The sequence below is a fragment of the Fukomys damarensis genome, unplaced genomic scaffold (genome assembly GCF_012274545.1).
Source record: "Fukomys damarensis isolate Sample0158 unplaced genomic scaffold, DMR_v1.0_HiC HiC_scaffold_37, whole genome shotgun sequence".
NCBI lineage: Eukaryota > Metazoa > Chordata > Mammalia > Rodentia > Bathyergidae > Fukomys > Fukomys damarensis.
In genome coordinates this window covers 62946792-62958214 of record NW_022900949.1, presented here as the reverse complement: position 1 = coordinate 62958214, position 11423 = coordinate 62946792, and the positions used below count along the sequence as shown (strand labels likewise).

The 11423-nt window shown below is 41.8% G+C and overlaps 1 long non-coding RNA gene across 1 annotated transcript; it reads left to right on the top strand.

Moving 5' to 3' along the window:
• The first annotated feature begins 1369 nt into the window (after window positions 1–1369).
• Window positions 1370–2550, top strand: LOC104871080. The gene is made up of 2 exons (XR_782729.1): window positions 1370–1415; window positions 2472–2550. It is a non-coding gene; the product is annotated as an uncharacterized LOC104871080 (long non-coding RNA).
• Window positions 2551–11423: the final 8873 nt, after the last annotated feature.

The window sequence follows — 11423 nt, the reverse complement described above, 5'->3', positions numbered from 1 at the left end:
ATATTCACCAGTTTTCGATTATACCTCAGGAAAAAACATCTGGTGTAAACAATTAGTTTTGACCCCTTCTTTCTCCTCCTTTCCTACTGACCTAGAACATAAAGGATCACATCAGTAATAGGCTATAAAGAAAGCTCTTTCTTTTCTAAAAGATAATACGTATTTCTTAGAGCAGTCACATTTTCCTTAAGACTGTATTCTTATAATATTTATAGGAGATGTTACATGGAAGCATTTTTTTTAAAGGCGTTGGAACGTGAGGATTATTTTGGTGTGTGGTTTACTGGGATTTTTAGTCATAAGCTAGTGGGTGCTTCCTAGCTCACTGGTATTTCTTTTTTTTATTTTTTATTTTGGATGTTAGAGTAAATTGTAGACCCTAGGTGACTAGGCTAAGAGTGAGAGGGTTAGACTCAGCAGGAAAGGATTCAGGGGGCCAGCATCCCAGCATCCCAGCAGCAGCCTAATGGGACTGCTGGGCAGTCCCTAAAAGTGATCAAGATGCAAGAAAAATGAAACAAGGTGAAGCTTTGTTTGGAAGTTGTAGAAGAAGTAAAAGCTTTGCTTGATTTCCCAAGCTATTTTAGTAATTGGTTGAATGCCATGACACCACGAAATACGTTTGACTTTAAAAGATGTTTTCTTAGAAGGAGACATAATCACACATCAGCTGGGATTTGTGGTGGTCCTTTTTGTGAAATGTTTCCACGGACATCACCTCACTTCCTTCCTTTGCACACTGTAAAGCACGTATTCTTAGCTCCCACTTTTCTGTGAGCAGCACACTTCAGGTAGGCACTTGCATGATCGTTCAAGCCTAGACCTGGATCTCCTCGTTCCTTGTCCAGGGCTCTCTGCATGCTTTCAGGGTTTCCCCAAGCAATGGCACCATAGTTGTACCTAAGATGCTTTTGTGGGGACAGATGGACCTTAGATGTCACAATGGCTTTATGTTTATTTTCATGAATATTAGGAAGATATATGCAATTTAACACCTCAAACCTATGAATTCAAAACAACTGTAACAGAGGACAAGTATAAGTTTCAAAATAAGTGAGTCAATTGACAAGAGACTATTCACTAGCTATAAATAGGCATGGAACTCAGGCCTGACAAAAATCCTGAAGGTGACACACAAATGACTATTTCATCTGCTCCGTGTTTATGGAACACCTGTGGAGCATCCTGCCTTCTGTGCTGGGTGGTTTGCTTTTTGTTTTTTTGTTTTTGTTTTCTGTTTAATCCATGCAAGGACCCCATCAAGTTGTTACACACAGCCCTGCCCTTCGGTGACAGGCATGGTTCTGCCTGTTCACTTTCTGTCTGCTGCTAATTATTTTGTCTTCTTTTCTCATTCAGGGGATGAAGTATTCCCTGAGCTACATCTCTGCTGACTACGCTCAAGTATATTCCAGGTTAGCTCTGAGCCATGGCTGTCCTCCCTATGCAAGGTCAGCCTTTCTGGTGCTGCCTCCATGTAGTGAATATTCTGCTTCTTGGGGAGGGGTGACAGTGACAGCACACTGTGCTTTTTTAGATTTACCTTTAATTATAAAGCTTAGTTTTATTCTTCTTCAGCTTAGTCGTCACTTTGTATAGTTTATTCATTTTTTCACATCTGCTCTTCAGACTGTTTATGTAGCTCTCCTGGTAGCCAATTAGAAGCACTGTACATCTTGCCTCCTCACGTCAGTCACCAAATCAAATTCAATGGTCAGGTGCAACGTTGACCTTATGGGGAAATTTGGTTCGGCCCATGACCAACTCAGTTTGCAATCAGAATCTGGGACGGAATTAAGGTCCTGAACTGAGTTACCACTGTATTTTAAACACTGGCTCTAAAGCATATATGAAAACACTGTACTGTAAACCTCTCCTTATGTATTTGCTACAGTATAAGTTTTATTGCCTCTGCCTTGGGATATTGGCTCCAGTTTGGCCTAGGGCATAGCTTGAGAGCATGGTTACTCTTCGGCCTCTTTTCTGGTAAGCTCAAAGCGAGGCACAACCATAATTCAGATCTGGACAGGGCTTCTTGGCTGAGTTGACTATAGTTTATGACACCTATCCCTTTTCCTCTTGGTATCAGCAAATAATTGAATGTTTATTGTGCACCGACACTTCCTTCTATTAATTTAATTGAATTCTTCCAAGTGACCCATGTGTCAAGGTGTCTATTTTTATTATCTCTATTTTACAAAATGAAACTGAGTCTCAGAAAAGACCCTGATGAAGGTCGGTCAGAAAGTGCCAGAGGTAGCACATGAAACTGGAGAGTCAGGTGGCAGACGTCCCCTCTGAACCTCACAGGGACCTCTTTCTGGCTTGGGTTAATTTCACAGCCCTAGGGAGGAGTTTAGTCATTTCACATTCCCTTTGCACAACACCGTGAGGGTCCTGAATGTGGGATGCAGGAGTCTTGCCTTCCCCTCCAGAATGAAGTTCTTTCTTCTCACCCTGCTCGTGTCTAGCAAGGGGGTGAAGATGTCGGAAAGCGGCTCTGGGATGGAAGAAGCCACTCAGACGGGTAGCAAAGGATTGCGTCACACAGTAAGCTGTGGTTTTAATATTTCTTCAGGCTTCTCTTTCTCAGGCTTATTTTTGTAAAAAAAAGTGTTAGAAACACAGAAGCCAAGGGAGGCACGCAAGGGGCATTTTCTGTTAGATGTCTCTGATTCAGTTTAGAAATCGGATTTGAGCCAGTCTTGGACCATCTATCTCCCTCTCACCCAAGCTCTGAGAGGACACAAAGGCTAGACAGCAATGGTTGGCCTGGGCTTCCCATTTCTAGCTCATTGTTTTCAGTAAGTAGCCTATGGTGATGCCCTGCTAGAGTTTTGCTGTTGTATTATGTGTGTTTGCTTTGTGGGAGAAAGAAGCAGCGAACTTTTGAGGAGAACTTACTCACCTTCCTCTCTAGATGACAGTGGGCATAATGCTTCCTCCTCCAGGTACATAAAATGTCATCAGAAGTCAATTTTCTGGTTTTAGGGGCAAATTTTTTACTTTGAGGCAAGAGGAGCAGGGAGTTTTGTGTACATTGATAAATGCATTGTAACCTAACATCAAAGAGAACCTTCCCAAATATTTTTTAGTCACCAGAATATTAAACTGGGCTCCTAGCCAGGTACCTGGCCCTTGTTCCCAATGCAGGAAGGGTTCTGAAAGTTGATCGTGGGTAGACTGTCGGTAAATGCCTTTCCGAAATGAAGCCTGTTGATTTTCTTATGGATGATCCTATCTGCTAAATCTTGGCACCTTAGGAAGTTGACATAAGAAAGTTTATTTCTTACTCATACAAATCCAGTCAGGAGTAGAAAGGTCCACAACTGATGAAAGTTCTGTCATTTTTTTAAAAACTAAACTGGTTCCTAGTCGAGCACTGACATCAATCCAAATGATTAGGAAGGGAAGGCAGGAGACAGAGAGAGAAGATTGGAGGATCACACGGAGGGTCATTTTATGGGCTGGACCTATACATAGCACCTGTGGGTAGAAATGATATCAGCTCACTCACATGACCACACTTTACTTCAAGGGAGACTATGAATTGTAGTCCAATATGTGTGCTGGAAGAGAAATGGCCATGATGAACATCTGGCCAGTTGTTGCTGCCAGGCAGTGGTTAGAACATGGCAACGGTAGTACTTGGCGGTTTGGTTGTTTCCTGTAACAGAGAGACCAAGATGTTCCTTAGTTTTGATGTTATTTCTTCCCTTCATTCCAAGCTTGACCAGCCTACCCACCTTTCCTTAGTCAGGGATGGGTAGTTCCCTTTTGGCTTCTCTACTTGGATCTCAGTTTTCCTGTTTCATTGAGAAGCCTGATGACACTTTGGAAATCTGTCCTTAATGATCTGATATCAGCCTGGCAGGGCTGTGGGACACTGATGAAGTAAACAGCCTTCCCTTGTCAGTCTACAGGCTCTCGGCTCTTGTTTTCAATTTCACAAAGCTTCCCCTACTGCCCTGATAATTGCTTCAGGCTGGACAAGGCTTCCTGCAGCTCATGTTGCCTTCCTCTTCCTCTGGTTGTGACACAGAGTCACCACAGTGCCATACGTCATCCCTTACCCTGGCACCAGGACAGGGGCTGATATCTCCCCAGGCAGGATCAGGCACATGGAAACAGAGGTAGATGGCACTTGTTGATAGATGGCACTTGGGAGAGCTCACCAATCCAGGCTGTTATTTCAGAACTGGTAACCTGTGTTTTTAAGAGGAGCCTCTCAGCCGCGTACAATGGTGCTCACTTACAGTCTCTGCTACAGATTGGACGGGCCACTTGCTTGAGACCAGCCTGGGCAACATAGCAAGACCCTATCTCAAAAAGGTAAAATTAAAGGAGGAGCTTCTGCAATAGTATATTCATCAAAATGATGTTCATTATAGGTGTTTTAAAATAATGTACCTACAGGATTCTTGATGACAGATAAGCCAGCTACTCTGTTCCCAGAAGCAGCATACAGCCTGGTTTTGCCTGTAATAACATTGAGTAAAACTGCATAGCCTCCCCTCTGTGATGGCTACCCTCGCTCAAGACATGTGCACATTTTTGAGTGGAAAGATGAAGAATTTGGACTAAGAAAATTAGGATTTGTGTTTGAGGGGCCTTGTATCATTACAGATATCTCCCATTCAGAATATTTCACTTAAAAAAAAAAGACCTCAGGGGAGGAGGGGGTAAAGGGAGGGCAAGGACAAGGGGAAAAAATAAGAAGCAAGACTTGTCACGTAGAGGTACAAGATCCCAACAATGAATGTAACTGTACTGTATCCCTAAAATGTACCAATAAACTCAATTAAAGCTGAAAAAAAAAGATCTCAAAGTCCAAGTGCATTTTGTAGCTTAACATTCATAGTTTTTGATTATAGCAGTGAGTATTGAGTATGAAGCAAGCTGTCCCAAATGGTTGTTGAATTAATTAATTACCTCTGGGGCTAAGTAGTTGCTAGTCAGCATCAACAATTCCACAAGCAAGATGTGTTAGAAAGACCATCTCTTAGCCTCCAAGCTTAGTAATTTAAAAGATGCCACTAATGAAACACCAGTTGCTTGTTGAATAACATTTTAAAAGCTTAGAACTGTTTGCAGTATTTTCATTACAGATGGTCATTTATCCAAAAGAAATGACAAATAAGTATTAAGTTTAAATGTGCTTTTAAAGTATTTTCAGTTAAATGAGTATCCAGTGAAGGAATTAATTAAGGAAATAAAAAATAAAAATGCATTTAAATTTAAGGATATTGTTTTTACTCTCATAATATTGAAATAATTTCGAGTAATCAAATTAGAAAATTAAACAGAATTCATTGAAGAAGTCCAGGGATTTAGCTCAGTGGTTCTGGCACCTGCCTCGCAAGCACAAGGGCCCAAGTTCGATCCCTGGTACCAAAAAAAAGAATTTATTGAAGGGGTTTGGATGTCCATCATGTTCCAGTTCTAGGACTATAGGATCACATAACCAGGGCTTCCTGCCCTAAATAATCTAGGAACCTTTTCAGGGAAGACAAGACTATAGTATGGTGGTACTGATGGGATATTATATTGTATACCTAAAATGTACCAGTAAAATTAATTTAAAAAGAAATGTGAATAATGTGAATGGAAATATGAAGCTGTTGTTGGTGTCAAGGGATGGAGAGGCAGAGAAGGGTGAGGGAAACATACACACAAGATGCATCATTTTAACTGGACTTCTCTGGGGAGGCCCGGGGGATTGTGGGAATGCAGTCAAATGAAGCGGGAGGCAGGAAGGATGAGGGAAAGGATGGAGTCTGTAGCCCAAGAATGAAGTTGGCCTTTCCTTAGGCCAAGAATTTGTTGAAAAACCTAGCTGCTGTTAACTGGTTAAAGTTCACAAGCAAGGGTACTGTAGTATTTCTAAATGTAAAAAATATTCACAATAGTCCTCATTTTTCATTTACCTGACATTGTCAGAGAATGAAATTTTTCACCGAAATGATTTTTCTCAATACCAGAAACTTTCTAATCTAAATGTCAAGGCTTTATTTTAACTTTCTAAACTTGACGAAACATTTGACAACTCTAGTTTATCTTAATAAATGTCATCTATTGTGCTATGTTAAAATGTCTTCAGAGACTATTAAGCATATACAATGATTTGCTTCGAAAAATCAAAGGCCTACTTAAAAAATTGTTTTTGGCTTCTGAATTCCCCCCTTCCATTATTCTTTCTGTGTGCTCATTTGCCACAAGTTTTTCTTGCTGCTGTCAGTTTGCTGGATACTGGTAGCTCTTTTCATCCAATTTGCTATCTTTACTCAGGTATAGAATAGAAAATAAGAAAATCAGTCTTGCCCAAATTATAACCAAGAAAAACCAGTTGGCTAAAATTGAGGTACTCTCCCAAGAGATATGAAATACTGGCTTTGTGGCACCTTATTTATTCGTTATTTCTTGGTTGTGTTCTGTCTAGCAAGGCTGCTAAAAGGAAGACCTCCAAAAAATGGAGTTGTTACAGTATTTGAATGAGCCCTTGAATCTGTTAAGGGAAATGACATATGCTGAAATTGCTCTAAGTTGATGTATTTCCTGTGATAATCCTTAGAGATTTTAGGAAAGCAAACCATGTAGAACACAATTTTTCAAAATGTTGATGGGACCTTAGTATTTGAGATTTTATAAACCTTTCCAGACAAGGAGAACATTCCATCACAAGTCAGGTTAGCAAAGGGGACTATTCATTTGTCTTCCACAGCAGAAAGCCAGCCTTTCAGCAGATCATTTTGGAACTTTGGCTTGTGATTCAATATTTATAATTATTATACAATGAGATGGCATTTCAAGAGGCAGCCTGGTATATTTGGGGCTTTAAATGTACAAACTAACTTAGCTGATGTAGCTTCGCAGAGGCAATACTGTTATCCACATTTTTCCTCCAGAAGAAGAAACTAAGAATTCAAAAAGGACTTGTATCACACAAGTAGAATACTCCTGGGCAAGGCTGGAAGCCCAGATGCACTTGACCGCTGAGCTCACGGTCTTAGAAATTCGTATTTTATCCCAGTTCTTGCCGCATCGAAATGCTCACTATTGCCAACTGACGTCTACATTCTTTCTTATCTGCAAAGCAAAGGAAGTGAATCAGCTGGTTTCTAAGATTTCTTTTCCGCTAGTTACAGTCCTATACCTTTTAGATTAGTCTTCAGTGTCCAGAAGACGACAGAGTGGCAGATTTATCTGGATGGAATAATCCCAATGAGCACTCTGCCAGTGCAGTGCATCACAAAACTAAAACTGAGCGTTTTCCAGCTTTGCTTTGCTAACCGAGATTTTCCTTGTGTTGCTACTCTGCATTCCAGTCTCCTGGTCTTGCCTCTGACAAGTCCCTGTATGAGTAACGTGTGGAAGAGGATGGATGAGCAAGTGAAGCCAGTCAGTGCCCATGGCTCTGTGGAATTCTTTGCAGCTTCCAGACCTGCTTTCTGATAGGCACTTACAGAGTAATGGAAGTACTCCTTGCTAAATGAACAAGTCAGCCTCATTAAGATAATCCTTCACTTTGCTGTAGAAAGAAGAAAGTCCTATTTAAAAGCCATTCACCTCCATTGTGTAGGCAGCCAGCCCATAGCTCTGAAGTTCCCTGAAAACTGTCGTCGATTGCTTTGCTATGTCTGTCCAGATCTGCCACACACAGCTGTGTGCGCAGTGTACTGCACAATGCCAGGGGCACAATCCACATAGATTAGTCTGGACGGCGTCCTTGGAGTTGTACAGAGCAGTGATCGTGACAGCATTGCCAGTATTATAACAATCACTATTGAGCTACTTATTTTGTGCTAGATACAGGAAAAACGCTATATTTAAAAAAATGCATGATGCGGCTGGGGATTTAGCTCAGTGGTTCCACCACCTGCCTTGCAAGCACAAGGACCCGAGTTCAATCCCCGGTACCAAAAAAACAAAACAAAACAAAAAAATGCAGAATGACTGTATTAGGTAACGTGGTGAATTACACTATTCAAAGGAAGAAACTGGAACTTGGAAAGTACTCGTGTAACTCACAGCTGTGGAGGAGGGACAGGATCTGAACCCACATCTTCCTAATCTCACATCTCGTGCTTTTTCTACCATATTCTCTTCCCTGCCCGGGATTTTTTTCTGAGCCAGGTTAGTGCAGACTGGAATGAAGGGGGACTGTGACTTCGGGGCACAACTGAGGTATTGGCTTCACATGAGTCCTGGCTGATACTACTCAAAAAGGAAGCAAAGTAATGGGTCTGAGATCTCCTCTCCCACCCTGTCTTTCCCACCAGCCTCTTCACCCCAACACTGTGCTTCTGACAGCTGCCTTTGCTGCATTTCTGGCTGCGGGGTGCACCTCGCACAGTTGGTCCCCTTGGTCATTTATTTGCCCTAGCTTTCACTTGCAGGTAACCTTTAGACATCTGTGGGGAACTTTCGCAGAAAGAGTGAGAGAGTAAGGACTAAAGTAATGAGGGATATTTTTAACTACCAGAGCTCTACTCAAAGATGCTTCTGGCTGTGGATGTGGGTCTGTGTGAGACAAATGCCGAGCACCAGTGCAATCCTAGGGTCTCATCCTGTCCCATCCTGTCTATGGGACAAGGAAAAGACCTGGACCCAGGCACCCATAAGTATACCCTGTTTTCTCTAAACCAAGGCTATAACATATGTATCGATTTGTATATTGGAAATATGACACATCATGCTATTTTTTGCTATTGTGCAAGATAGCATGACATGTAAGCATAAAATGAGACCGAAGGAAAATACCATCTCTAGGAGCCAGGGAAAGGATCGGAGGCTGGCTTAACATAGGGGTATTTGTCTCATGCCATAATCTCATGCAGTGTAATATGCGGTTCCCTCTCTTTCCTAGTGAGACTGTTTTATTGTATTCCCAGAAAAAAATGTGTCCTACACGGAGGTGAGGGGACTACACAGAAAAATCCCTGTGAACAATTAAAGGGAGACATTCAAGTTTGGACTTTGCTTGACTGCAAACTTCTGAAAGAGCTGTTCTACCCGGACTACTCCTTGCCTTCCCTGCTGACAGTATTCTCAGGGAATTTTCCCACATGTCTTGCTCCACTCTAGCCTGGGTTTGGGATGTCTTCTCCCTGCTGAGTTTTAACGTGGCTCCTTCTGCACTGCTTTGCAATCTTTATGGGTCTCTCTTGCCTCCTCTAATAAAGGGCAACTTCAAGAACAAAAGCTAATGTTTTATGCACTGTGCTTTGTTGATGGGACATGCACGTACCTAACTACAGCTTCAGTACACTCAACTGGACCTGGTGCAGCTCCGACAAAGGTGAGGCGGAGATGGCAGCGACAAGAGGAGTGGTCCTTCTAGTTGGTTCCCAGAGGGGTAGAGGCAGATGTCTCCTGACATCATCTGCATACTCCAGTGAGCAGACAGGTGAAGAAAGCAGGAAGATCCCATAAATAACCAGAATAAGGAAATATGGGCTGAACTGCGGCCCTGGTCCAATTTCACTTAGGTGGTCGTGGTACACTTAGGCGATGCTCCACAGTGGGAACGCAGCCCCGTCCTGCTGACTCCACCGCCTCCAACCTCAGCTTCCTAGGCCAGCCGAGCTCATGTTTAGATGACTAGAACACGCTCCCAAATCCAGGATACTCTACTCAACAAGTGATCTCTTTAGCCATGAAAAATATACAACTATGCAATAAATGTGTTTGGTATATTCCAAGAATACTAACAGTCTTATTGGGGCTAGTAACTTAGACAACTAGCTAATATTTCATGGAATACAAATCTTGCCATTCAACAAATTAGACAAATAGTGACTTTCTCATCCCTCCCTCCTCTCCTGGGTTAGAGACCATATAGCCCATATTCAGGGAACAGAGGAGATGCCACACAGGATAGGGCTCCTATCTCAGGTTGGGTGAGCAGCTTTCCAAGTTCACCTCTGGCCCTCCCCGCTGCCTCACCTCCCCTTTTCAGAGCTCCCACAGTGGATTTTCCTGACAGCTGCTGTGAGTGCTGAAATCACAAGTAACGCCTCACTCAGGAACTCGAGTTTCAACTCCCTCCTGCTGTATGGTTCCTTTTCTGGCTTTTCAGGCCTTTTCTTTACAAGCTCTTACTTCTTCCTGGAGGCTCAGGGCTTTGGCTGCTAGATTGGAAATAAAGATAGACTGATAGGGACTGGGAGTTTAAAATTAAAGCAAGCAAACTATTAATACCTATGAAATGTTGATTGTGCCCAAAACATCCTAACTATTATGGGAGTTCCAAGCTTGTATCAGATACAGCCCTCCTCTCATGGATCTTATAATCTAGAAATGGAGTTAAGATGCATACTTGTACAAACCAGCAATGAATACTCTCAGACAGTGTATTAGGGATGTATATTTTCCAAAGTAGGTAGAAGTGCCCCTGCTGGACAAGGGAATGAATTTAGTGAGTGTACACATGGACATTAAATAACTTTGGTTCACATTAAAAAGATAGTATACTCCCATTTCAGTTTATACTTTAGTTATTTTGATTATTTAAAACAGAAAGTCCCAGATTTATACTAAAATATGTAAACATCTCAAATTCACCTTCTGGTACTTTTTTGGCTTTTGTTTCTTTCTTGTGGCGCTAGTATATTGAATCCAGGGCCTTAAACAAATTAGAGAGGTACTCTATCAGTGAGCTACCTCTCCAGCCCTTTAAAAAATTTTTATTTTGAAAGACGATCTCACTAAATTGTCCAGTCTGACCTCAAACTTGATATCTTTCTGCATCAGCCTCTAGAACAACTGGAATTACAGGCATGCACTACTGTGCTTGGCTCTCTAATACCTTTTAATCTCAATAAAAACCAAAAAGAGATGGAACTCTGGTTCAGAGCCTTTGGATAATTTACTATGTCTAGCTGCAATTTCATAACCTTTTTTTTGTATTTTTTTACAGACTACACACAGTTTCATTTTTTCAGTTTATGATGGTAATGATATCATTGTTCCCTTACTAACTGTGTTAGTTTGGGGTCATAGAACAAGTTCTCATGGATGGGGCAGCTTAAGCAACAAATAGTTCTCACAGTTCTGGAGGTTGGCAGCCTGGCAGCTGGATGAAAGACCTTCTTCCTGATGTCCAGCCTGCTATCTTGTTGCAGTGTACTCAGGACAAGAGTGGAAAGAGTGAGCTGCTCTGGGCCTCTTCTGATCTTGTCATGAGGATTCTCCCTTTATGACTAAGTCATGGCCTGAGGCCCCACTTCCTGCCACCAGCTCATTGAAGGTTAGGATTTAAATGTATACATTTGTGTGTGTGTGTGTGTGTGTGTGTGTGTGTGTGTAAAATATATATGTGTGTGTGTGTGTGTGTGTGTGTGTGTGTGTAAAACGTTTAGTGCAGAAAACATTAAATAAATTCACTTATGTAAAAAGGGAAATTTAATTCCAAATAATAAATG